This window comes from Vicugna pacos, chromosome 8, assembly GCF_048564905.1.
Source record: "Vicugna pacos chromosome 8, VicPac4, whole genome shotgun sequence".
Classification (NCBI taxonomy): Eukaryota; Metazoa; Chordata; class Mammalia; order Artiodactyla; family Camelidae; genus Vicugna; species Vicugna pacos.
In genome coordinates this window covers 43,140,220-43,167,592 of record NC_132994.1, presented here as the reverse complement: position 1 = coordinate 43,167,592, position 27,373 = coordinate 43,140,220, and the positions used below count along the sequence as shown (strand labels likewise).

Sequence of the window (27,373 nt, the reverse complement as noted above, 5' to 3'; positions counted from 1 at the left end):
CTTTATCAGTGGCTTGAGACTTCCCAGATGTAAGGCACACCAGTTTTGCAAGTAACTGCACTTTCTTCTACCCTCTTATTTTAGTATTACTAAGGCAGTGTATGCATAATAATATTTTTTAAATATTAACTTACATTTTTGTATATTAATTGGCATCTTTCAGGGCATAAGCTTGATGTTATGCAAAACAATTGGAAAATAGTGGCTGAAAAAGAGAGAGTTGCCAAAATTATTGAGCTTGTACACAAACAAGAATGAAATAAAGATAACACAAAAATTAATCTATTTTCAAAAAAGAAAAAAAGTAATCTGTTCTCTTAATGCTGACCGGATTCTGTATTCCAAACTGTTGGGTAAAAAGCAGGACTAAAAGTAGGAAACTTTTGAGACTGATTTATTGGCGAGGCAATTGGTATTGCAGCACTAATCTCGCCAATAAGTATTCCATTTCTAGTCTTCAGAATAAAAGACATATTCATTCAGAATACTTATTCACTAAGTCGGTCAGTCACCACAGACTTACTGAAAGCTTTTTATGTCCTACAGAAGCAGTTTCAGATGTGCACAATCTATAGTGCTGCACGGAGCTCACCACCAGAAGGGTCCTGCACTTGTTTTAATGCTCTGCTGTTGTTGTCTTAAAATTCTTGAGAATTTTCGAACGAAGGATTCCATATCTTAATTTTGCTCTGGGCCCCCCACATTTTGTGCTAGGTACTGGGGAGATAGCAGGGAACAACAAAGACATCGCTCCCTTCCTCGCATCATTTATAGAGAGAATAAAAATATCATACAATTAATTAATAAAATGCTACTAGTTAACAAGATAGGAAAGTACAGAGTGAATATTGTGAGGCTTGGTAGTATTCAGAAGGTCTATTTTGCTGTTTAGAAAAAAAATGAAACACAAAATCTAGTATCAAAATAGTGAGGGACATATACTTCCATTTTTTTTTCCCCCATTGCTTCAGTCTTACCATGATGAGAGTTGAAATCCAGTAATTTTGTGGTTCATCTCTTCAATTCTGCTGAGCTTTATCTTGCAGTAGTTAATATACTTAAGGGAAATCTAGGACATTTCAAGCCAGAGCCGTATCTGTGGCTTTTTCTGTCTTTGCCCCTGCAATTCCTATTCACAGTACTTGATCTTGTGGTCAAATAAGGTTGTAATCTGGGGTTGCAGTTTTGGTAATGTTCAAAAGATGAGTCAAGAAGGAGCACTAGCATTAGCCTTGTCATGTGAAGTTAAAAAATACCTTATCCTGCCACAGCTCAGGGGAAAGTCTGAGCAGATCTGCATTCAGCGTTTTCAGCAGTTAGATGTTTAATAGTGTTTTGCATCTTTCAGGTTGTTAAGGGAAAAGAGATACTCTCAACAGACATAGGCCATAATCATTTGCTGCAGGAATAAACCAGAAAGGAAGTACAGGAAATCTTCTCAAAATCCTTGGCCTCCTGGTGCCCTAGAACAGCACGGAAGGCACCGTATCCCACGGAGAGAACGCTGCTGGGCATGTAACTCAACTTTCTTTATCTCTGTCTAAAGCTGCTTTCCAATCGATTGCTGGCCCCTGATGACATTCTTTGTGTTTCAGTCCCACCCTGCTCTCTGTGAGGACTTACGCTGGGATTCACCAGCAGAGAATGAATCCGATTAGAAAAGATTGACCAGGAAAGACAATCTCTATTTCCTCACTGTCTGGTGTGAGCACAACTTCTAGAAGAAATCCCACCACAGGCCGCCTCACAGGCTGCTGACCATCACACAGATAGCTGCCCTTGACTCAAATTCCAATCTCTGCTTCAAGCTAGGGCTTTAGGGTCAGCTGACCAAATGTGACAATCTTTGCACTGTGCTCAAAAGAAGCTTGGGTACGATACACTGTGCTCAAAAGAAGCTTGAGACCCTAAAAAAAAAGGGAGGGGGTGTTACTTGATTATCCTATGTGAGTTTTAGGGAGCACAAAAACACTTGCATGTTTTCAAAGTTCTGTAGTAAAGTCCATCTCTCACTACTGTTGAGTGTGTGAACAGATGTGCACATATATGAGTGTGTAAATGAGGAGCAGGGAGGTGGGGGAGGAGAATGGAGCACATGAATGCCATGAGAAGGAAAAATCAAAGTATTATTTCAAGTTTTCAAACTGCCATGACAGTTTTTATTTTTCCTACATACATTTAAATCTTCTGATTTGCCTACTTGAGAATTAAGCTGTGTACATGATAACAAGAATTTCCACTTTTGAAAACAAAACGATTGGTCACAGAAAAGAAATCATACGGACCAATTCCAAAGCTCACCGATGAGCTGGTGGAACCATGCAGAGAGGGTTGCAGGTCACCTGAAGAAACGTTATGACCCAGCTAACATGGTGCTCATCTGGGACAGTGGTACATGATAAAGACAGATTGAATAAAGGGGACTTTCTAAGTGTTTCCCATTATTGAAAGTTTAAAGGCCAGAATGTCACTGGAATCTCCAGTCAGCTGTAGATTCTTGAGGTCCAATAACTCATACTTGAGACATTTAACTCCCCACAAACATTTCTTCATAGATAGTCCACAGCTTCTGAGTTCTGGACCCTCCACTGCATCAGCTACCTTTCAATCTGCTTTTCTCTCTGGTGAACTAACACCTCCTTAGACACTTAGCTTTCACTCCCCATGATTCAGAAACTGTGATCAGGGCAGGAGGAAGAAACATCTGCCTGATGTGATGACACACTTACTTGGCTCCTTTTCCAAACCAGCTTTTGAAACATGTATCCACATCCCAGTGTATCTGCAACATCAGTTTAAGGAGCATGACCGGGAAGTGGGATTAGGAGGGGAGAATCCTTGATTTTGAAAGTCAGAAAAGCCACAAGATAAAGGCAAGGTTTGGATCTATGCTTTGTTGAAAACAGTAAACCCATTGAGAATCAGAGGGATGGGAACCTAGAGGTTATCTATGGGGATTATCAGAAATTTGCTGTCTTGAAAGACAAAGCTACACACTCACAGACACAGAGAACAGACTTATGGTTACCAAGGAGTAAAAGGGATGGGGGAAGGGATAAATTGGGAGTTTGAAATTTGCACCTCTTGGGGAATAATAGAAAAATTACATATCTTGATTGTGGTGTGGTGTCACAGGTATATACATCTATCAAAATTCCTCAAATTCTACATCTGAAATATGTGTAGTTTACTGTACAGAAATTATAACACAATAAAGTTGTTCAAAAATGCCATGATAACTAAAATTTTTAAAAATCTAAATTATACCATTCATTGTACCTGACAAAAAAAAAATGCAAGCCATTGAGTATGTAGGCACAAAACAAAAGATTTAAGCTGAATTTTTTAAGTGACAAAATTACTTAGCTTCTCTGAGCTTTGTTTTCTTTATATAAAATGTTTCTCAAAAAATGTTTTAACTAGATTTCAAAAGTTCCTTTCAGTTCATAATTGTATCTCTCTACATACAAAGCACAGCAATGTTTTAGTTCTAGTACAGGATTTACTTCCAAACAGGATTCATTGACAAAGTTTTGAGGAGCCAACTGCAGCTCCCTAGTTATCGTTGTGAACTTTCGTAGTTTCCTGTTGGAAATCCCAGTTTTACTCCCGGAAAAAGAGTCAATAAAATGTCTCATACTCTTTGGAGATACTGGGAAAAGTAAGTGAAACAAATACCGGAAATTGGTCATCTGAATTGCACAAGGCTCTCTGCTAAGACACGACTTCAACTACTGTATTTGCATGTCAAGTGGCACCACATTTCTCGTTCTCCACCACCACATTCTGTGAATCATTTCCAAGGGGAGAGGCCAGCTATGTATTTAGCCATCAAATATTCTCAGCTTCTGGAGTAGAATTTTCACTAAAGAAGTGACAGAAATGTGAAGTGGTTTGTCCCACCAGCCTTCATAAAATCTGAAAAATAGAAATAAAGAAAGGACGTTTTTAATTCAATAGAAGAAAAAGGAAGTATCACTTACATACTTCTAAGCAAAAGTTAAGGATCTTTTCTACTAATAGATTCATAATAGAACAGAAAGCTGAGGCGATATCTGACTCATGAAGGTCAGCAAGAACCTTTTTTTTCTTCCTTCTCAAACCACGTTGTTTGTAAAAAGCAGATTTTGTTATTTTTGAACTGTCCCCAGCTTTCATTCTCTCCCCACCTCAGTTGATGTTCATAACCTTCACTCTTAGTTCTCTCAGAGTCTGTCTTATTTCTTCCAAACAAGATCATCATCAAAGTTTAAAAGACAAACTTCCTGGCTAACCACCTCAAACTTTAACCACACAGAGAGCATTTCCACCCGAACTATTAACGTGACCAGTTAAACTAAAATATGGTGACAATTTTATTTAAATAAAAGTTCCTGAGTTTCATCTCAAGTGTCAACAAATCCAGTGTTGGGTTAGAGCAATATCCTGTCATCAGATTCCGTCTCTGGTAGATAAACTATGACTCTTCAGCTTGTTCGTGGGACAGCGGATTTAAACAGAGAGTTGACGGAGAAGAAAGGCAGCCTAAGTGAAAGAACACATTTTTTTCATTCAGCCTCATCTTCAGGATTTGGGGAAAACCATGTACCACCATCCATTTTCTCTACTGCCTACTCATTCCCCACTACCAGACTTATTCCTGTGATACTAACTCCTTTGCTTCTCTCTAAAGTACACATGCAGCCCTAGTACAGGGTATAGCATTGTGCAGGCGTAGAAAGCTGGTCTCCTACCTGAGTGTAGGGTGATGATTAAGAGCAGGCAAAATGCCTGCCTTCTGCACACACCCAGACACTGCCGAGACTTCTGGATGTCCTTCGTTGACAGTTGCCTGGGTGGACCTGAATACACTTAAGAGCCGTTGTCAACTCACAGCAAGAGAAGCTACTGACTGTGAATCAGATATTTTCTACTTGAGCTGGGAATAATCTTGTCAAGAGCCAAATTCTAGAAATTATTTGGAATATGGAGTGTTTCTTACATTTCTGGTTACACAAATTCTATAGTTTTGCATTATCAAGTCCTATAGGAGACTCAAGTGAACAGCTCTAAAGTCAAGCACACAGGATGAGAAGCACTTTTTGAGAGTTTGAGGAAATGTCAAAGTCGAGATTAACATATCAGTGGTTCTGTCACCTACTATCAAATTAAGTTTTAAGGTCTGTGTTTTAGATGTTAATTTGTGTATTATAAATAGTTAAGTATACACTGACAATTACTTTATAGCTAGTAAAATTGACTTTATGTTTTAATAATCTGTATTGTAAATTTTTTAAAGCTAATATATTCTCATGATTCAAAATTCAATAGGCAAAGAAGATCAAAGTAAGATTTTCCTTCCACACTTACACCCTTTCTACTCTGTTCTCCACCCATGCACCCCCTTTTCCCACCAACAAATAGTGCTGTCCCATTCTTGCCTATCCTTTCCTAGGTCTTTGACACAAATTCACTCATATATTATTTTCTTCTTTCTCTTTGAACAGATGGTGGCACCTTATATAAACTATTCTGTTTCTTCTTTTTTCCCTTAATATAGCTGAGAGCTTCTTTTATATAGGTTCATAGAGATCTTCCTCATTATTTTTTATGGTTGCATACCATTATATTACAGGAAAATATAATGTATTTAATCAATTCTCTGGGTTCTTTTTATTGAGTATAGTCAGTTTATAATGTGTTAATTTTTGGTATAAAGCAAAATGGTTCAATTATACATATAGATATATTCCTTTTCATATTCTTTTTCATTATAGGCTATTACAAAATATTACATATAGCTCCCTGTGCTCTACAGTAAGACCTTGTTGTTTATCTAGCTTATATATCAATCCTCTGTTTTGAATATTTAGATTATTTCCAATCTTTTGTTACCATGTTGAATCATATGAAATGCTACAATTAATGACCTTGTATGAGTTATCACTTTGTGGATGTACAAGTCTCTTTGTAGGATGCACTCCTAGAAGTTGAATTGTTAGGGCAAGAAGTACATATGTTTCTAATTTTGATAGATTTCAGCAACTTATTCATCACTCAGCCTGACCAACTCTATCCTCTAAGTTGTTGACCTCTGTAAATGTTACATAAAAAAGTGTATCAGTATAATTTTATCTGCATTGTGACTGAGTTTGAGAATCTTTTCTTACACAAAGGAGGCATTTTTTATTTCTTTTTCTGCTAATCATAGTAGGACTCTTTAGAGTGTCCACATTTTAGTATAGCTTTATCAGGATATACAGTGCTTAACGTTAAGATTTACCTTTTGTTAGTTGAAGAAAGTCTCAAGAAATTGTCTTCTTCTCTGTCATGGCATGATTTCTATCACACATGATAGAATTAAGTTGATAAATGCATAGAAGCTTACATAATAAATTCCCCTAATCATAAATTCTATGATACTGTAAATATTTTTTAAATGACTCTCCCTAATTTTCTTTCTTTTACTAAATAATAATGCTTCATTTCCATTCCCACAGTGTATTTTCTTTATTTGCTAGAAATATTGCATACTATTGTCTAAATTGTCTACTTTATCTCAAAACTATCATGAATTGTGTTTTCTTCATTTCTGAGTATTCTTTAGCCCCAAATCGTAATAAACCTAAGAGATGCCCATGAATTTGGGGGCCCTGAAAGCAGATGGTCATCACTGCATGATTTAGATGAAAATAAGGGATTTGCAAATTTCAAAGGAGATTCTTCTGCCATTGTTGAGTGTCTAAGGACATTTTCAACTTTGCTGACTGGCAGTGAATTTGTGAAACTACTGAGAGAAAGCATAAGAGGGTATGGAGCTGAGGAGAAAGGGCAAAGGGAGCTGGAAGGAAAAAGCCAAAGGGGAGGAATGGACAGAAGACTTGAGTTGGTTTCTCCTCACTAATCCATGTCATGTTCATGGTAGTTCATTTCTGTGGTTGAATCAATGCTCCTATAAATTTAAACTTGCTGAAAGTTACTGAGTGTGTTGAACATTGCCATTCTAACTTTTACTTTAGTTCCAAAAGAAATCAATCAGTCTGCCTTGTTAACAAATTGATCGGTAAAGTTAGTCAAATTATAAGCAGATATTTGCTAAAGGCTTACTCTGGCCAGCTTGGTTCTAGGCTATGGGGAGACAGCATTGAGTAAGAAAGAGAAATTTCCTGCCCTCAGGAAGTTCACATTCTTGTGGTATCAGACAGATTAAAAAAGAATATGAAAACAAAAAAAAAATTAAGAATGTGAAAGGAATAGAGTAAAAAAAAATACGGGGCTTCATAGTTAACAATTGATAAAGCAAAGCATTCTGTATTTACTCTTATGTTCCTGAGGTTTATCGAACTAATTTTCAAACAACTTTTCTACGTGCTCCAAATGAGTTCATTAGTTATGATGTTAGTAAAATAAATCACTCAATGGCCTACAAAGTGCAATCTACTACATTTTTGATCCTTCATGGTATGTTAACAATTTGTTAGAGTACTGACCTAACATATCACTCTAATAATGTAACAAAAAATTTGCATAAAAATGTTTGATAAGAATCCTTCCTTAGTCAAGAAATAGATTAAATGATCTAATGATATATGTTTTGATTAGCTTGAACAATGATCCAAATTAGACTAATACGAGAAAATAAATATAAAATTGAAACTTCAAAAAGTACAAATAAGAAATTTAAATAATTATGAGATGAGAGTGGAAAAGGGAGGAAGGCTTAGAAAAACTTTGAAGGGCATGAATTTGGCAATGGTCTAATTGTAAAATATGATTAATGAATATGACAGAATTTGGAGAACTTAGAAGTACAAACTGTTTACAGTCGTGGTCCAGGCAGAACTGCTGGCTAACTCTGTAACTGTTGAAGATTTCTCCACTGTTTTCTTACTTAATCTTCAGCCAAGTATCCATTTCCTTTTGCTCTTAAAGCCAGATTAATGACACTTTAATTTTTACATTATCTCTTTTCTCTCCTACCTGCAGTTTTAGAAGCAGGTTAATCTAGCCCACGAATTAAAATGCAAAGCAGGACAGGGAAAAACAGTAAAAAACCAAGCAAGAAGATTTGCGATGTGACGTCACATGCCCATGGTGTGTTCAGTATTGAAATATTCTTGCTCATCAATATGTTCATCTATTTATTCTCCTCTGTCTTGAAGGCAAGCACCACGAGAGGAGTGTCCTTTCCCATTTTGTTCAACACCTTATTCCCCAATATATTTCAGATTGCAGCGTATACAAAAAGTGCTCCTTAAATATTTGTTCAACCAACAAATCCAAAAATACCCTTAAATTCTAACTTAGATTTGCTACAGCTTAAAATTATTCTTTCCTGTTTAAACTCCATTTGAAAAAAAAAAGCTGTTTATCATAATAAGAAAAATAATTTCCTAATATTTTGATAATGGACTGAAAACCCACTTTATAGAAATGGTTGGTTTCACTTTAGTGTTACTAACTCAACTTAAAAATTCTTGATAACCAAATCCTTTATGAAGCTATTATTGTTAATAAGGGACAGAGGTCCTTATTTGTTTTATTATTTTTTTATTGTACTTTTTACTTGTTTCCACCCACCACATATTTTGAAAGGATTTGGAGCAGCTTTATGGATTCACTGGCATGTTTGTTCTTATTACAGTTATTAAATTCTCAAATTACGTAACCTGTTGCTAGGCACATAAAAGATCCTCAATACATCAATGAGATTAGACTGTTTACTCAGAAAAAAATTCTAGCTTGATTAATGAGATACATAGAAATAATAATTTAAAAAACAACTTTTAGAGTAGTTTTTTTCTTACGGTGCTTATATTGACTTTAAACTTTCGGAACTCTCTCACATACATGTGTCACACACATCAATTGGCGTCAACTCTCTGTGGGGTTCTGTCTTCCCTATTGCTTAATCCTGGCTAACATCAGCACTGAAGGGAGTAAATTTATCCTTCTAAAATGTTGCATTATTTCTAAAGTCCTAAGAGAGATTACATTTTGTGAAGCACAGAATGTTCAAACAGGGAGTGACTTGGTCATTTTGAGCTCATCAAACGTCTCATATCACTATTTGAGGTTACACTGTTTATAAAAAAACAAAAATAGACCTTAACTTCAGGAACTTCGATGGATTTCCTATTGTCGATATTGAGATTTTGCCTGGTCTTTGTTATGCTTAACAACTTACAAACAAATTATCATATGTACAATGATGCTACATGGAAATTGATGTGACTTTTAGTTACACAGACCAGTCAGTCTTTAACTGAAAATCTGCAAAAGTGATCATAATACAGAACATTATAGAGTGATAGTTGTAAAACAGAACACTCATGTGGCAATCATAAAAAGGAACTGGGGACTTTTTCTATACAGAGCCTGCACTTTAAATATGTCGACAGCCAGCGTATCTAAACAAATCATTTGTGTTCTGTCTCCTGTGTCTATTCAAAATGAGAAGGTCGAGGAAATTTGCCAGGGATTTTAAATAAGCCCTGCTGGTTAATGTCCCTATACCAGTACAAGCAACAGCTCAAGAGACTCTATTTCTGGTAGGTAGAAAATGCTTTTTACATCCAAAAAGGTAAATTCTCTTACATAAATTATACATTTTCTTATTAAAATATTTGAGTTAAAAAAAAAACCCTTAGAAAGTACAATATACAAGTGGTTATTTAAAAGACGAAAAGAATTTTGTGTGTGTGGGCTAAGACACTGTAAGTTACCAAGCGCTCCCAAAGTAAAACAAGAGCTTAAAAATATCCAACCACAGTGTACCATGCTCCATAGCTCTGCTCCAGAATGCAAACAAGAAGGCATCTCTGATAAAGATATCATGGCCTTACTGAATGCCAAGCACCAACATGCTAAATGCCGTATGAATATCATTTCATTCAAACATTGTAACAGCTGCCCAAGGATCATTCCCACTTTATAGACTGAGAAACTAAGGCTCAAAGAGACCAATCATGTAGCCGGTAGGAGGTGATATTTAAGATTTGAGCCTACTGCTCTCTGACTTCAGAGGAAGCTCTTATTGTCTCTATGCCCTGCCCCTTCCGGAGGTGATGTGGGATGAATTACTAGGCTACACTGTGTACACACATTTCTTACTGCACTTTTTGGCACTAAGTTGTCATCATTATTTACCTCTTGATCTGTTACAGAATTAGAATTCCCTAAGGAAAATTCTGCATCTTATTTGTCTCCATTGCCCCAGGACCATTCACAGCCTTATCCTTCTTGAAGCAAGAACTCAGTGACAGCTGAAATGAACTGAAAGGATCTGTTGATCTCGGATCCTGTAAGAGGGCTAAATCCAAAAGCAGATCCACGTAACACTTTGCTAAATAACTTTAACTTCCACATTACAGTCTTTAAAATTGAGCAAAATAATTAGCTACTTAAGAACAGCAAAATAATGAAAAATGAACACGTGAAAAATGTATGCATGCACACACACACCAAAAAACAACAAAACAAAACAAAAACCCTGAGAGGAATCTTTTCCTTTTGATGACAATGGAATGTTTCTAGTTGGTTGCTAATTTCATAGCATTATTTTCCCTAAAAGGTACAATGTAGGTCTCCTAGGGGAGCAAGACAATATTTTGATAGATACGTAGCTATGTAGCCAAGTGTGCAAAGTTATACTTCATTACTAGTAAGCAGTTGCTCTCAAGTACAAACCATGAGAGAAACTGGCTATTAACCGAGGTGAACTTTGCCACTCCTGATTGTTTAAGCCAGAGGCCTCTTTCAAAGCAGTAATTTTCCTTTAAGGGGAGAACATCTAAAATTTAAACCAGAGTTTCCTAAGCGTGGCCCTTGTCATCACTTGACTTGCTTATTATATAGGGTGATCTTGGGTTTCTCCTCAGACATCATGAATCAGAATTTTCAGATGTCATGCTCCAAAATCTGTGCATTTGAAAAGCTCCCTCATGATTCTGAGTGATTCTGCACAGGAAAATTTGAGAACCACCAAGGTCTGACTGATCAACACCCCTCCTCCAACTAGTTCCTCTGTTCTTTGGGGTTGACGCTCTCCAATTTTCTGCAAAGGGTCTGAACTTTAACAATCTAAATGGAGTCTCAAGTTACAGTTCAAGGGGGAGGCTTTCAAATTACAGCAGGCTGCTGGTGTTTCTTTTGGAATGTTTGAATCCTTGCAACAAGTTAATTCCATCTCTAGATACTTGAGGGAAATTCTTACAGAATAACTTTTTAAAACTCTGTTTCTGGAACCTGGAAGAAACCCTACCAAATTCTGGTTTATCAGGCCCCTAAGACTACCTGGATTCTCAATCTCTGTTAGCTCCACACTGAAGCTGTTTTCCACTATCACCTAAGCATCCTGACATCATGAGATGGTTTCTTGCCCACAGATGTCTCATTTACAGATCCCTCTGGCCACCTTTCTGCCTTCACTACAATGTTTCTTTCCTGATGACCACTCCTCCCCCATAGGCAACCTGGAGCAGAGGCAGCTCATTCCACCACACTCCACTTCCTACACAATCTAAAGATCACATCAGCCTTCCCCTCATCTTTTGAGATTTGTGTTATCCGGCCCATGAATAGATCCCTCTTGAAATGCCTCTGGACAAATAAGTGGCATCATTCATATGAATCATTCATTTATTCATTCATTCAATGAAGTTTATTGAATGATTAAGATGTGCCATGTCCAGGGGGTAAAAAATGAATGATAGACCAGTAAAGGAGATGAACTGTAAGTAAATGATTATTTTGAATGGTGACATTATTATAATAATAAATTATATAATACATGGAAGGAATTATTGCATCCAGCTAGCACCATAGAATTCAAAAATCATACCTCCAATTCAGATGTTTCTTCTGCCTTTCTGTGACAATTGCCGACTCGTGGAACATCTAAAACCAGTGTTGTCAATATTTTCCCCTAGTCTCCTTCTCTGGGTTTCCACAGCCCTCAGCATCATCAGGCATGCAGATCCCTAAATTAGAAACCATAGTATAAGGATAGAAAACTTAAATGGTTACAGAGGAGAAATAGAACCAATAAGCGAGTGGATTAGGGCAGTGGTAAACAACTGGGAATGGTGGAAACTGTGGAAAATCACAGCCTTATTTCTAGGAGAATCACTCCTTTGAACAAATCACTGCTTCGTTCCCAGCAATTACTGCAGCCCAGGAATACAGGTCCAGTGTTGTCACATCTTCCAATTTTTAATAAGAATCTGGGAATCCAGATTTTTGTGAGCAATTTCTTAATTTGTCTAACTTTATGCAGCCAATTAAGGATCACCAATGTGTGCGAAAAGCATTGGGTGAAAGGTTGTTAGGGAGCAGTACAGACATAGCATGTTAAAGTTCTCCCCGCAGAGTACTTATTAACTCCAAAAGGGAGAAGACATCTTCACGATGGAGAAGTCTAGTGCAGACCACTTTGAGCAAGCGATCAAACTTCACATCACTGATAACAGTAAGACAAACTGACATATACCCCTGCTCCAATTCAGTGAGAAGTCCTTACGCGCCAGTCCCAAAAGGTTTAACCTGAATCTAATCGTGAGGAAACAAGCAGGCAAATGAAAATTAAGGGAATTCTCCAAAACAATGGCCTGAACTCATCACAAATGCCACAAAATGTTACAAAAGACAAAAAAGGTGGTACTCTGTTTTACATTAAAGGAGACTCAAGAGATATGACAGCTCAATGCAATATGTGATCATTAAACAGATGTTAGATTTAAAACATACACACACACAAAACATTGTGCAATTGAGCAATTTGAATATAGATAGAAGAGAAGCTAATATTATTGTATTATAAGTAACTGCTTGAGTTTGATAATGATATGGAGATTTTTTTAGGAGAATATCTTTTTTCTTAAGACATAGATGCTTGAGTATTTAGGAGTGAGGTGACCTGATGGTTGAAATTTGCTTCCAGTTGACTCAGGAAAAAAAAAGAAAGAAAAAGGAAAAAGCGGAAGAGAAGGAAAAAAAAGTGAAAAACAAATGTGGCAAAACTAACAATTGATGAATATAGTAATATGGTATATATGATACAGGAAATGGGGCACAAGAGGATGGCAGTGTTCCAGGTTCCAGGTGAGTCCCTGGGACATGCCCCATCAAGGGAGGATCCTTGGCTTCACGCAGGAGAGGATTCAAAAGCCAACCACAGTTGAAAAAAAGTAGATTTATTCAGAGAGATGCACACTCCACAGACAGAATGCAGGCCATTTCAAAAGGCAAGAGGAAGGCAGACGGGCCTAGGAGATACACATTCCATACATGGGAGAGCGGCGGCCTGAGCACAGGGCACACTAGGCCTAGTATTGAGTACTAGGAGAATGAGATCAGCCATGAGGTGTGGGGGTTGTTCGTTTTTATGATTGGGTAACTTCATATGCTAAGTGGGAGGATTATTCCAACTACTTTGGGGTAGGGGCTGGGATTCCCAGAAATTGAGCCACTGGCCACTTTTAGACCTTTTATGGTTAGCCTCAGAACTGTCATGGCACCTGTGGACGTGCCATTTACCATGGTAATAAATTACAGTAAGCGTATTGGAAGCCAAGTCTCCAGCCATCTTGGGCCTCAAGGAGTTTAATTCTCCACCATCTTAGTGCTAATTGCTGTGTCATTCTTTGAATGGCTGTGCCCTGCCCCCTTCCCTCCTGTCATATACATATAGGCATTCTACTGTTCAACAGTAGTCCCTGTATATATTTTTTTTCAAAACAAAAAGTATCTAGAATCACAAGAAAAAAAGAAAAACACTTTGTTGAATCACTGTCCCTCCTCCAAAAAAATTTCTCCAAATGTATAAACCTATGACTGAGGCAGATTTAGTCTCTAGACCAACACTAGTCTGAACTGGGTTTAGGAGGATCCCTTCCTCTTCCTCATTTAGCTTCCAGGCTCACCCTCATGCTGGAACTTCTCAGTCACCAACTCACTGCTCCTAAATTTTCAATCCCTATTTCCCAGCCCCAGTCCACACCTTAAATTTCTAATTTGCTCTATAACCACAGCCCTTCTTCCTCCTCTCTCTCACCAGTCCATGCTCTGTGCTCATATCTTTTTCTAAAACACAATCTGCTTAATCATCTCTTACTCTCTAGTGCTGGGAAGAAAGTCTAAAGGTATTTTCATGCAAATAAAATGACCTTCACAGCCAGTCTCCAGACTTCATGTGTCCTCCCTTCTCTTTGCAATAATATTGTCTATACATGATTCAAAAATTCTTACTCAGACACACCACATAATTGTTTTCTCTTGCTCAAGTGTGTCCCTCTGCTACAAGGATTTTCTTTCCCTTGTTAGTCTAGCAAATTCCCATTCAGCATTCAAAACCCCAATCAAAAGTCAACGTCCATAAATGTCACCCTCCCCTCTGAAAGAATGAAGAGGTTCTTCCTGTGTTCCTGTGTCTGTACTCCAGTCCCTGTTGTGTCTCTGTCTTCTCCTTCAAATTATTTGCTCCTTGAAAGCAGGAACCCAGGCTTAGAATGATGCCTCTTGCTTGGGAAATTTAAACAAGCATTTGATGAGTTCATTGTCTTTAAAACTACTTTCTTCTATCTGTTTCTATTTTAGCACTTTCTCTGAAAAAGCTCTTCTATTCAGAAAAGCTCCAAGATGGATACCCTGTGAGAGATAACTAAGCATTAGAATGTAATCAAAAACAAATTGACAAAGTGTTGGAGAGAATTACTCGCTTCAAAAGCAAAATTAAGTTTCTGGGCCTATCTTAGAGAGACAAGGAGGAAATAAATCCCAGAGCCAAGGCCTTCAAAGCCTGACAGAAGAGCTTTGCTGCTGCGAGGTGTCAAAGGCTTAACTTTCTTCGCTTCCAAATGTCTGTGCTCTCAAGACCTTTTTCTGTTTCTTGGGAAATTCTAAACATATTACTGTGGCCTTTTCAATGCAAGGGTCTGTTTCCTGTAACTCCCTGCCTCCTTTCAATTAAGATCAAACGGAATTTAACATTAAGTGGAGCCACAACTCTTTCTCAAGTTAATGTTAATTATAACTTTGGTGGAGGCGTTGCAGCTTGTTCTCAGCCTATCTGATTTTATGAACAGACAGGGGCAAAGCTTCAAGGAGACTGAGCATTCTGCCTCTATTATTATCATGTATGCCTGTAATAATACACAGGAATTTTTTCCTTCCCAGAAAACCTTCATATAATTATTTCTTATATTGAAAACATTAATCTTCCCTAGAAGCTAACAATAAAATTGCCTTTTGCTATATTCTTTGGTTAATTTAAAAAACTCAAATGTTCTGTTTTGACATATTTAATGTGAAATTTGCTACCTTACAAATATGATATTCAAATAATTTACTATTATGTAAAAGGATGATAACAATCTCTGAACCAAAAGTCCTGAAAATAATATGTGATATCTAAGTGAAGGCCGTTGACAAACATCAGAGGTAGATAGACATCATGTGAGTCAATATACATACTGTTGCCTTAAACCAGAGTTTGCAAAGAGGCAGGTGACTTACAGTTAAGGTTTGTCAGATAAAAAACAGACAAACAGATAAACAAATTGAAATTTAACTGGAAGTCCTGTATTTTTACTTGCTAGACCTGGCAATGCTAAATGTAAGCTGTCTTTATTTAGTAAATATACTGTTTTTTAAAATTCAGTTATCATTTCTTTTTCTTGATAGGAAGGTCTGGCAACACTGGGCTCACATCGCTGCATTGCATCAGCTGGAGCTGCGTATGCATCACCCATGCTATAGGTGATCATTTGCTCTCTAGTTCAATGTGGTCACCACCTGGCCCATTCCTGATTCCTGGATCCTGCAGGCATGCGTTTTGGACCCTGGTCTGATCCACTCTCCTTTTTTTTTTTTCTTTTTTTAAATGGAGGGATTAGTGTTTGAACCCAGGATCTTGTGCATGCTAAGCATGTGCCCTACCACTGAGCTATACCTACCCCCAATCCACTCTCCACTCTGTGTTTACAAACTGCGTAGTTATACACACCTATCAGCAGTGGCATCTGCACCTTGACCTTGCCCAAATTCCAGATGAGAAGCAGGTAATTTTATTAGAATGGTGCACATTTGTACTGACTATCCATTGCTGTGTCTCATAATATATACCTTAAATATACGAGTTATTTTTCAGATTCTCTACAGTTCTTGCTTTCTTTTCAAGCCCTCCAGTCAGTTCAGCCTCAGCCCTAAGCATTTTAGGTGAAATTCCATGCCATAGAGGAAAAGTAGTGGATTTTAATTGAGAATAGTGAATATTTTTAGTCCTTGCTTAATACCTAAAACAATCATGTGACTTTGAAAGTTTATTTGATCTTTCAACATCTCAGTTTTCCCATTTGAAAAAATATAGAAGTAAGACAAAATGACTATTGCTTTAAGTCTGTATTGCTGTTAATAACTGACAACTCTATAAAGTTAGTTTATAGTCAAGACTTTCTGAAACTCTAAAATCAAAACATCAACTCCAGAGGCAAACAGCTAAGTAACTTTCCTGTATTACTGTAGAGTTTTATGACATTGGAAAACGTCTATTGTGAGACTTGCATAGCATCACTGCAGATTGCTAGGAGACAGTAAATGTTTTTACAAGCCTAAAGCCTTCACTTTTTCCTACTGCTATCTACAGCAAAAAAAATTTGCATAGCTACTGGTCCAAACATACTCCTTTTATTGACTCAGGGCAATAGATACAACTTTTAAAGATCTAAATTGAAGAAAAGCAAAAGCTGCTTATTATCATTTAATCCATTTAGCAGCTCAGTGAAAGGAAGGAGGGGAAGTTTAAACAAATTCCAACACGAAATGTCATTGGGGAGCTAACCCAAGCACAGCTCTGGTGGACAGATCTACTGAACACAGTGGGCTCTAAAAAGGAAGGAGGTGAAACTGTCTTCCAGACTGTAGAAACAAGACCACACTTGAATACACCCACTCTCTGTGAAAGAATTAAACACCTACCTCATTATAAAAACTTCCCTTTATGCAAACGAACCAGGTTGCTTCAACCTTAAATGAACATAATTAACATTCTCTCAATAGATGCACGTATCTCTCCCCAGAGTTTTTTTCTAGGTTCCTGTAATCATAGATCATTGCTTCTCAAAACAGCCAACAACAATCCTACCCTTTTTCCTACAATTAACTTTCAGATTTAAATTATTCTGTTGTAGAAACTGAAGAATGAGCCAGACAAACTGGTTAGCCATGGGACCAGGAAAATTCTTCTAAAGTTGATTAAATTGCTGTCTAAAAATATATACCTGGTAATAACATAGAATTAAAGTGAATCAAAGCAATTAAACTGAATGAAAGAGCATAATAGATGTGATCAAAATTTGCAAAAAAATTCAAGATTTTGCAATGACTCTATTCTGCCTATTATTAAGTTTTAAAAAAGTAGCAGAATACATAATATATCCCAGTTATTAGGTTCTTAAAATAGGCCATATGTGCAACATTAAATATTACTCATATCCTTACAAATCCACATAGATAAAAATTTAGTTATGATGCTGTTTTGAAACTAATACGGGGAGTGGTAATACCCCAGTGATAGAGCATATGCTTAGCATGCACAGGATCCTGGAGTCAATCCTTAGTACCTCTATTAAAAATGTAAAAAGAAAGAAACTAATAAGAGAAATATTAATGTAAGTGTGCTACTGCAAATAATACAAAATTATTGAAAAATAGTAGAGTATTCTAAATCTTAATCTGCCTCATCTCTATTTAATGAGTGTTTGACCACTCAGTATAAAAAGCAAATAAAAAATTTATCATCTCAATAGAATAAAGATGCCATCCATGTCAATGCACTGCCATTTCATGGCTGGTATACCAAGTCAGTAAATGTTCACAACACTTCATGTTGTATTTTTATATCTGGTAGTAGGCCCAGAAATGCTCTATAAAGGTAGCAAAAATACTAATTAATAAAGGTTAGAAAAAAAAATGTTGGAACAGGTTAGAGCAATCCAAGTAACAGGATAATTTAACAGGAGTGCTGAAAGTTCCATGCCCCTAATATGCCATGGAGGTACAGAGCATCTGGCATGCAAAGGGCTGTACTTAAAAAAACAAAAAATGCCTTTGTAAGATGCTTAACAAAGAAGCTTTCTGACTCCTTTTTTTCCTGAAAAAATTAGAATAAAAATTGTGGTTATTTTTAAATTAAATATATACAATTAAATATATAGAGAGAGAGACAGAGATTTTAGAACAGTACTTGGCACAGAGTAAAAAATTAAAAAATACTACCAGTAACTATTACAGTTTTGGTTTGTGGGAGGACATGGCAAGAGGAAAAAGGCAGATGAGAAAATTATTTTTCCATGAAACTCTCTTTCATGAAAGCACAAAAAATGTTCTATGTTACATGGAAATAATATTGTCTTTTGGACCACCTCACTGGCAAGTAATTGGATTCTGACCTTTTTTAAGTTGGATGGAGAAAATGAGATAAGGCATTAAGAGGTGCAAAGGTGAAAGCACAAACACAACCAGAAATATACAATGGCAGAAGTGTCAGTCTCTCTCATTGGGGCTTTACAGACTCCATTTTCATACCCACATATATGTAATATTTTTTGTTAAATTTTCAGTGTAAGAGTAAAAAAATTTTTAAATAGGTTTATTTAGTTTAGGGGCTTATTCTTTTGTAATTGTCTACTTTTTAACATCTTTCAAGCCACACAATTACACATTTCAGATATGTCTAAGAAGTAAAATATATAACTTGTCCATTTTTCTTTATTATCTTCATGTGAGAAAATGAAGGATTTTATTCACGAGTGAAAACATTTACCATTGAGTCCCACTTTGTTTTAAATAGTGTGGAAAGCACTGAAAATTCAAAGATACAAGCAGAATGCTTATCCTCAATTGAATCTCTTAATTTATAGAGTGCTAAATTATCTTTATGTATCAAAGAACAGTATAGAAATTTCATCTTCAGCAACCAGAATGACATTCTTTATGTTGAATATTAGAGATGACTCAGAAGAAAAGGCAAAAAAAATTTTTTTTAGAAAAAAATGAAGTAAAACTATAGTGTACTACGAGACAAAAAATAGAAAAGATTTTTTAAAAAGGGAATTCAAGCTGACAGGTATGTTGAGAGTTAGGAATATAAAAGAGAAAAGAATTGTGGTTTTGATAATGATGTTTATTTAAAAATACATTTAAGAAGAAAAATAACAATCTCAGTTTTTTAACTTTGGAAAATAAATTATGAGAAATATAAGATGAACTATCCAGAGAAGTCAGGAGATTAGAATCAGACCAAAGGATATGTTCTGAAATGGCATATTGAAGCTTCATTCTCACCCAGTAATTTCTGTTGAATGGTGGAATGAAATGAGATCATCTTGGTAATTAACAACGGTGGAGCAAGAGGAATAGGCATAGTTCCCATGTGAGTAACAAAATGCTAAGTGTGTGAATATAGTCATCAGTCTGTGATACCATAAGAGGATTGTAAAGTTTAAAACTAATAGAAGTTATACATTACAGCACTGCTCTTATAGAAATGGCAAAAAAAAGCAAGTCAATTAAGTAACATTTAATTGCATATATTTGTTTCCAGAGTTTCCACAGCAAAACACTGGTTAAAGGTTGACTAATTACATAAATACATTAGGATTTCGGAAGTACAGTAGTCTCCCCTTATCTGTGGGGGATACCTTCCAAGACCCCCAGTGGATGCCTGAAACTGAGGATAGTACCAAACACTACATACACTATGATTTTTCCTATACTTACATAGCTATGATAAAGTTTTATTTATAAATTAAGCACAGTAAGAGGTTAACAACAATAAATCATAATAAAATAGAATAATTGTAATAACATATTTTAACAGAATTTATGTGAATATGGCCGTTCTTTCTCAAAATATCTTATTGAACCATGCTCACCCTTCTTGTGATGATGAGAGATGATAAAATGTCAACCTGATGAGATGAAGTGAGGGGAGAGATGTAGGCACTGTGTCGTAGCACTGGATGCACTGACCTCTGACAGTAGTATGTCAGGAGGATGATCAGCTCCAGGTGATCTTGGATCATTGAGCCTTGATGTCACTGGTTGGATGTTAGGAGCCAATGACATGAAGACTGGGGAATCCCGGGGAGGACAGAGCAGGAGGGTGAAAGACTTCATCAGGCCCCTCGGAACAATTGAAAAACCTATGAGTTGTTTATTTCTGGAATTTTCTATTTAATATTTTGGGACCGAGGCTGATCTAGGATCTAAAACTGAAACCAAGGAAAGTGAACCTGCAGATAAGGAAGAACTACTGAAGTTGTTTCCCTGCAAGAGGATTGTATCACTTTAATTAGATCTTCATATTCTAGAGTCTGAGCCTAGAAATCAGAGAGGAATTTAAAATTAAGCCATAGAAGACTGGGTTAACTAACTCAAAACAGACTGAGGTATAACTTCATGGCTAAGGTGTTTGTGTGTTGTTTATATTTTGGAACCAGTAAATATGTGTGCTAGAGCTCTGTTCTTTTCACATAGACTGGTCTCCATGGTAAATCAGTTTATGATTGGATGGTTGAGCACGAAGGAGGAATTGGTTATGTAGCTGAAATAGCTACTGGCACTAGTTTCCAAGAGTCTGAGGCCACCATCTACACCAAGTGAATAGGATGCCTGCCTTAACTCCCTGGTCACATGTCAGTATCTGACTCACTGAGATTTTATTTTCTGTTTTCCAGCTAAATATCTCTTCAGTTTTAGCTTTCCATACATTTCACAGTTGATTATATTTGAGTTTACTAGACATTCCAGTGAAGAATGTTTTTGTTTTGGGTATATTCAATATCTTTAGCTAAAATTCAAACCAACTTTTTTTTACTCCCATAGATAACCACTCTTACTGAATAATTGTGGATTTTACCAGTTTAACTCTCAGAGGCCATCTTTTTTTCCTAATTTCCAAGTGCTTGGAGTGGCATACATTCTTTATTTTTGGTTGTGCAACAAACTTTCAAATAGAATTTGATTGGGGAAAATAAAGTATACATTTTTTCTTACTTAGTTAATAAAAATATGCTACATTCTACATACGTTTTACACTCTACTCCACAAAATATCTTTGCATCCCTGAAATCAATGTACCTACCTACTGGGAAGTAGTGAAAATGCAAATATTAATGACTAAAATTATATCCATTCATGAAGTAGATAGTGGTGCCATTCATAGCCTACAGAATTTCAGTTAAGGAACAGTTTGGGGGGAATGCAATTAATTTTATCTTGAACATGTTGTATTTTGCATTCCTTTCAGATGTCCAAGTATTTTCCTGGAGATAGTTCTGAGCCTAAAGGAGGGAATTCTTGATAGCAACATATGCTTCCCAAAGACCAAGCAAGGATAAAACTTGTCCCTTTGTTGTGACTATTTATCTGATCAATGATCACATGAGAATGTTTCTTCCTGAACATGCAGCAGAAATAAGATTTCATTGGGTGGAAGAGTAAATGGGACATGTTTGAACAGAGAAGACAAGAGGTTTTTTTTTCCAAAAAGTTTGGCTATGAAGGGGAGGAGAAAGAAAATCAGGTTGTTACTAGACAGAGGTTGAAGTGAGAAAGGTTACTTTTTGTTTGTTTTGAGTTCTTTATAGGAGATACTTACAGGCTTAAATACTGAATGAAAGCCTAAAGAAAAGATGTTGAAGACGCTGCAGACAGTATCTTAAAATATTAACATTACAAATATTTGCACAGAGACTAGACAGATTGATGTCATTTTATGCATTACCCAAAGCTAAAACAAAACTATGTGATGTTATCCAAGAAGGGTGGTTTTCAAAAAAAAAAAAGACAAAACCAAACCAAACCAGAGCGGCAAGCATGATAAACTCAGGAGAGTCACACACGGGCTCCAAGTGTCGGGGTTGGAGTTGTTTTATTGTGCCAGGATGGGTCTCTACACTATCCCCAGGTGCTCCTCTGGGGGCATGGGGCTCGCTGAGTGCTCACGGAAAGTCAGGAGCAGAGCTCTGCACGTGCTGTGGGAGTGGACTGTGCTTCAGTTTGGTCTGTGTACCTAGATGATTCTCACCCACCTTGCATAGCTATCCGAAGAAGCCTTTGATACCCAACACTGCTGTATGTTATATATGCGAGTTGTTAGGAAAGTAAATCATAGGCATTCTCAACACAAGGAAAGAATTTTTTTTCTATTTCTTTAATTTTGTATCTATATGAGATGATGGATATTCACTAAAATTATTGCGATTATCACTTACAATGTATGTTAAGACAAATCACTGTGCTGTACACCTTAAAACTTGTACAATGCTCTGTATCAATTATGTCTTAATAAAACAGAAGAAAATAGAAAAGAAAGAAAGTTAAAGGGAATAAGTGACAAAAAAGGAAACAAAGAAGCCGTTGACTTTGACTTCATACTTTTGATTTTCTAAAGAACAGTTATCCATATTTAAAGTTTGGAATCCAGATATATGAAGATATTAAAGGCAGCAGAATTCAAGAACAGCTAAGTACAAGTTAGATTATAGTTTTGGAGAAAGAAACCATGCAAAACCTTTAAAAAGAAAGCATTAATAGAAGAGAGAGAGAGAGTTAATGATGCATAAAAAACAGAAACGATCTTATTCAGCTTATAATATTTTTATATTTGAAAGCTCCCAAAAAGCTAAGGATAGTTCATCACAGGCAAAGCTGATAACTATAAATAAAAACTGAAAAAAATCTGCCTAGTCTCAAAGACAAGTATGTATTCAGCTTGCTAAAGATAACAAAATTCTTTGACGGTGAAATGAAACCTTGGCAAGAAGTTGCAGTTGGATAAAATGACCACACAAATTGCAAAATGAAACACGGAACAAAAGATGGCACTGAAAGTGTTAAAATGTAACATGGAGTAGTGTTCATAATGGTAGGCTCAAGAGAGCAGTCAGGTTGCAATACCTGAAACTGTTGTAAAATTAAAAATGATAAAGCTGGTAAAATTTTATATTCAATTTTTCAATTCCTTTTTCTTTAACCATACACTTTAGCCAGTTTAACATATTCTGTATCAATATTTAGCTTTGGGAAACCCAAACAGATATATAAGCACATGCTTCATTTATTTTGTGTTTAGGAACTACTGGGGATCAGAACAATCCTTGCAAGTAGAGCAGTGAACCCTTTTACCTTTTGCTAAAGGTAGATCAGACTAGCGTAAACTTTGTTTACACTGGATAACTTATGTGGAAAAATTATTCTTATTTCCTTATAGTATGGAGGCAGGAGTTTGGTTTTCTAAATCGACTCAAATTATAGAAGCCACAACGTTCTATGATTGTATAATTTTTTAAAAACAGTCAGAGTAATCTAGGTAAATTCTCCTTCTTACATATAATTCATATTGTATTCAGAGTTAATGGCTGTGGATGTGATTGCTGGTTTCAGTTGCAACACTTTATAAAAGGAACTGAAACATTCATAAACATTTTCCTCATTGTCTTTTCTTTTTCCTAAAGTAAAACTAAAAATTTATGACAAAATTGTAACCTTTGCTTAAAACAAAACAGATAAACCTGAGAATTTTCTTAGGATACCATTGATTCATCCTTTTTTTACCTTCACGAAACAATTTGACAGAAAGAGGATATTAATAATGCCTTAATTCCTATAGGGTACTTTTTGCTTATTGACTGATTGGAAAAGTCAAACATGATGCATGCTTCTTATATAAGATTAGTTATGTTTCTTAGATAAGATTACCTATCAAGAAAAATAAATGTTTAAAGAGCAAGTACAAATTTCTAAATGACTTGATACCTTCCTCTCATCAAATAAGATATCATGAGTATAGTAAAAATATTAAAAATATTTTAACACAAAAATAATCTCTTAAATTATCTTACTTATCTCATAAAATTATCTATGAATATCCGGTTACAGTGTTGTTCGATTATTAAATCTTTAACCATTACAAAATAATATTAATATCATTCCAAATTTTCACTTTATTCAAATTAAAGAGAAATTAAAGAGTCGCCAGATATTTGTACAAGTTTTCATACTGTGCTTAGAGTCCAACCTAAATTTTTATGATAGAAAAAAATACCATTTTTCAGTGATTAATTTCATATTACAAGGTATGGTTGAAACTTAATTATATTTCCATAAGAATCAAAGAAGTTACTCAACAGAAGCAAGTTTTAAATATTTAATCCATAGTGAGATGTTAAAATTATGGTATTAAAATGTGTCTTGAATTTTCAAATTGACAGTGGAAAAATTTATCCCAGACAACAGTTACAGAATTTTATTGGGTTTTCAAGATCAGCATAACCAATTGCCTAAATCAAATGGCTATTTGATTAAAAGTAAGAGTGAGCATAATTTTCTCCCCATCCTAAATCTTCTCTTTGTCATTTGCAAACAGCATGTCTACTTTGGAAGAAGATCTTTAATGGGGCCATTTGAACTTGATGTAGTATATCAGAATTATCTGAAACCTCCTCCCCATTATAAAATTTGGAATATATATTTGGAGTAACATTCTTCCTGTAAGTTAAAATTGTCAATAGGCATAAAGTATCATATTTTGTGATTTCGTATATAAATTTCTCTAGATTATGCATGTTCCAAATTTTATTTTTAAGTAGATTTTTAAAATAATTGAATGTATTTTTTCCATACAAATGGTAAGAGCTTATTTTTAAGGAAGAAAAAAAAGATAACAATACTGTTTCTGGGCGTGTGGGTATAGCTCAGGGGTAGAGCACATGCTTAGCATGCATGAGGCCCAGGGTTCAATCACCATAAAAAATACTATTTCAGAAGTGTCAATAAAAAATAAGCAAAGGATTGGAAAGAAAAATATAATAATTTATTATGAACAGTGGTTCTGGAGGGAAAACACGTGTAACTAGAGAACAATTAAGAAGATGTTTGTAGAGGAGACAGTGTTACATTTCTAAGCACAGTAATAGTTAATTTCTGATTCTCCCTTTATGATCTTAAATTCAAAATAATTACTAGATACACACACACACACACACGAAGCCCATGTACATTAGCAAATACATCCTCCATTCTTAAACCTGTCTACTAAAAGAATCTAAAGCAATGATACCCCCAGAATTGCTTGAAGAACTGACTGATTCTGGGGCTGTATGGGCAGAGTTAAATTTGAGCCCTGACGTCTTGTGGTGCCAGAAAGTAAAGAAGTGCTCAAGAAGTGATAGAGATATACAAGCAGGACACAGAAGCCAGCCTGAAGGGGAACCAGAGGCCAAATTTGGGACAACTTGATTATCAAATTAAGACTGTGACAAATGAATTTAACTGTATTACAAATGTAGGACATAATCTCTCTGAAGTAGATGCAGAAAAAGGAGCTGACCTAAGTAACTTTGGGAAACAATATTTTGACTGGAAACTGTAAGGCTAAAGACAAAAGAACTGAGCGTAAGTGTTGTACTCGGCTATGCCATGTGGAAGAAATGTACACTAACATATCTGTGATCTGAGAGGTCCCAATACCTGGTAAGTTAAATATAAGAAAACACAAGCCTTTGTCTGCAACTAACTAAAATGACAGGTACTAGCTTTCCTAATATGACCCAACTCAACCCAGTGAATTCTCATTGTTCCCTGGAAAAACAACTCCAGAAATTACCTGATGATCTGATGTCCTGTGTTAGTCTTGGTCATTGGGCTGGCCTAACAAGCAGGATGTCTGCCCGGAAGAAGAGCTTCAGTTGCTTTTGAGACCCATGCTTTGGAATCCCACATTTTGGTATCCTTAGAAAATCTAGCTGATTTATGTTTAAGTGCCTTCTCACCTTAATACACAGTGTCCTACCTTGAGTTGAGAAATCAGCCAGTTATCCCTAAGCAGCCTTAGGTGTCAAAATCTATCATAATTCATCTTACAAACAAGTTAAACAAGTTGCAAAAGTTTGATTTCATCCTCACGACATGTATGCATAGTAACAAATTGTGAACTTGGCATGGCAAGGTAGAGCATAAAATGAAAAGAATTGGTCATCTAAAGTTCTCTCTGCAATGGGACTGGATCTCAAAGTAAAGAATTTTTAGAGCATGAATAAAAATGCTTAAAATTAACTCCTTGCTTTTCTTTCCTATTCTGCTCCTTCTTGTTCAAGATATTACTAAATCAGTGAAATGTTTTTGAAATCTTAACCTTGATTTCATAAACATTATTATCTCTAGCTTCCCATCTTCTCACTTTTCCCCTGGACTCAATTCAGAAGACAGAGAAAAGTGTCTTCATCTGTTGCTCAAACCACAGCAAGCCCAAGTCTTCATGGCATTTCTTATTTTTTTGCATTAAATCCAGGTGGCTTACCAGAAAATAAGTTATTTGCTCAAAATTACCTTTTAAACTGAATGAAGGTATCAAGTAGATTTAGTTTCTAGATTTGTTTTCAGAGAATACTGATATCGAAAAAAGTTGAAAATTATACATAACTTCAGAAATTATTGATTTATGTAAGAGTTTTATGTTTGGTAAGAGACTGTGACCCAAATATTTGGATTTAGAAAAACCTTTGTTGTTTTTGAAAAGTTTAAGAATCTAAGGAAACATCTGGAAGAATAAATAGGTAAGACTATTTTATAAAAGTAGATCTTGAAATAGTGGACTAAGTACTAAAAAGTCCTTCTGGATATTAAAATCTATTCTGAAATTAAAATAACTTTTATGATGCCGTTATAACATGAAACACAGTTCAATAAAATAGATCTGATGGAGCAGAACTGATTCTAGTATATGTAAATTATAATATAATATGGGAAGCATCACAAATCAATCAGAAACAGACGGACAAGTCAAAAAATTGTGCTGACCAAAAAATTCAGTGTCATGGAAAGTTGGGAAGAGACTGTTAGAGCCTTAAGAGACACAACAAAGTGTAACATACAGACTTTGTTTGGTCTCAAATGCAAAGAAATCAGTTGTAAAAAGGCACCCCTAGGCTATTGGGAAGATCTGAATATGAACTGAGTACTAGTTGATATTAAGAAATTATTTTTTTTACCTGTGATAAAGGCATGGTAATTATATTTTGAAAAAGAGTGTATCTTTCTTGGGTAGAAAAACATACTAGATTATTTACAGTTGAAACAACCAGATATCTGGGATTTGTTTTAAAATATTTGAGATTAAAAAAGAAAAAAAGAGTGAAAGAGAGAGAGATGAAATAAGAAAGACAAAATAACTATTGGTAAAGTATGGGAATTCATTACATTATTTTTGCTATTTTTATGTAGTTTTGAAAATTTCTATAACAAAAAGTTTTTTAAAAAACACTGGAATCATTTCTTCAAGTAAGTCTTACACTGAAACAAGATAAAAGGCAGAGTGTTTTACTGGAGGAAGAGA

General features: G+C 35.7%; 1 long non-coding RNA gene across 1 annotated transcript; it reads right to left on the bottom strand.

The window, feature by feature from the left end:
• Positions 1-2,153: 2,153 nt before the first annotated feature.
• Positions 2,154-25,784, bottom strand: LOC116281526 (uncharacterized). The gene is made up of 3 exons (XR_012075243.1): positions 25,646-25,784; positions 11,822-11,960; positions 2,154-3,918 (listed from the first exon to the last, which is right to left on the bottom strand). It is a non-coding gene; the product is annotated as an uncharacterized lncRNA (long non-coding RNA).
• Between the last annotated feature and the right edge of the window lie 1,589 nt (positions 25,785-27,373).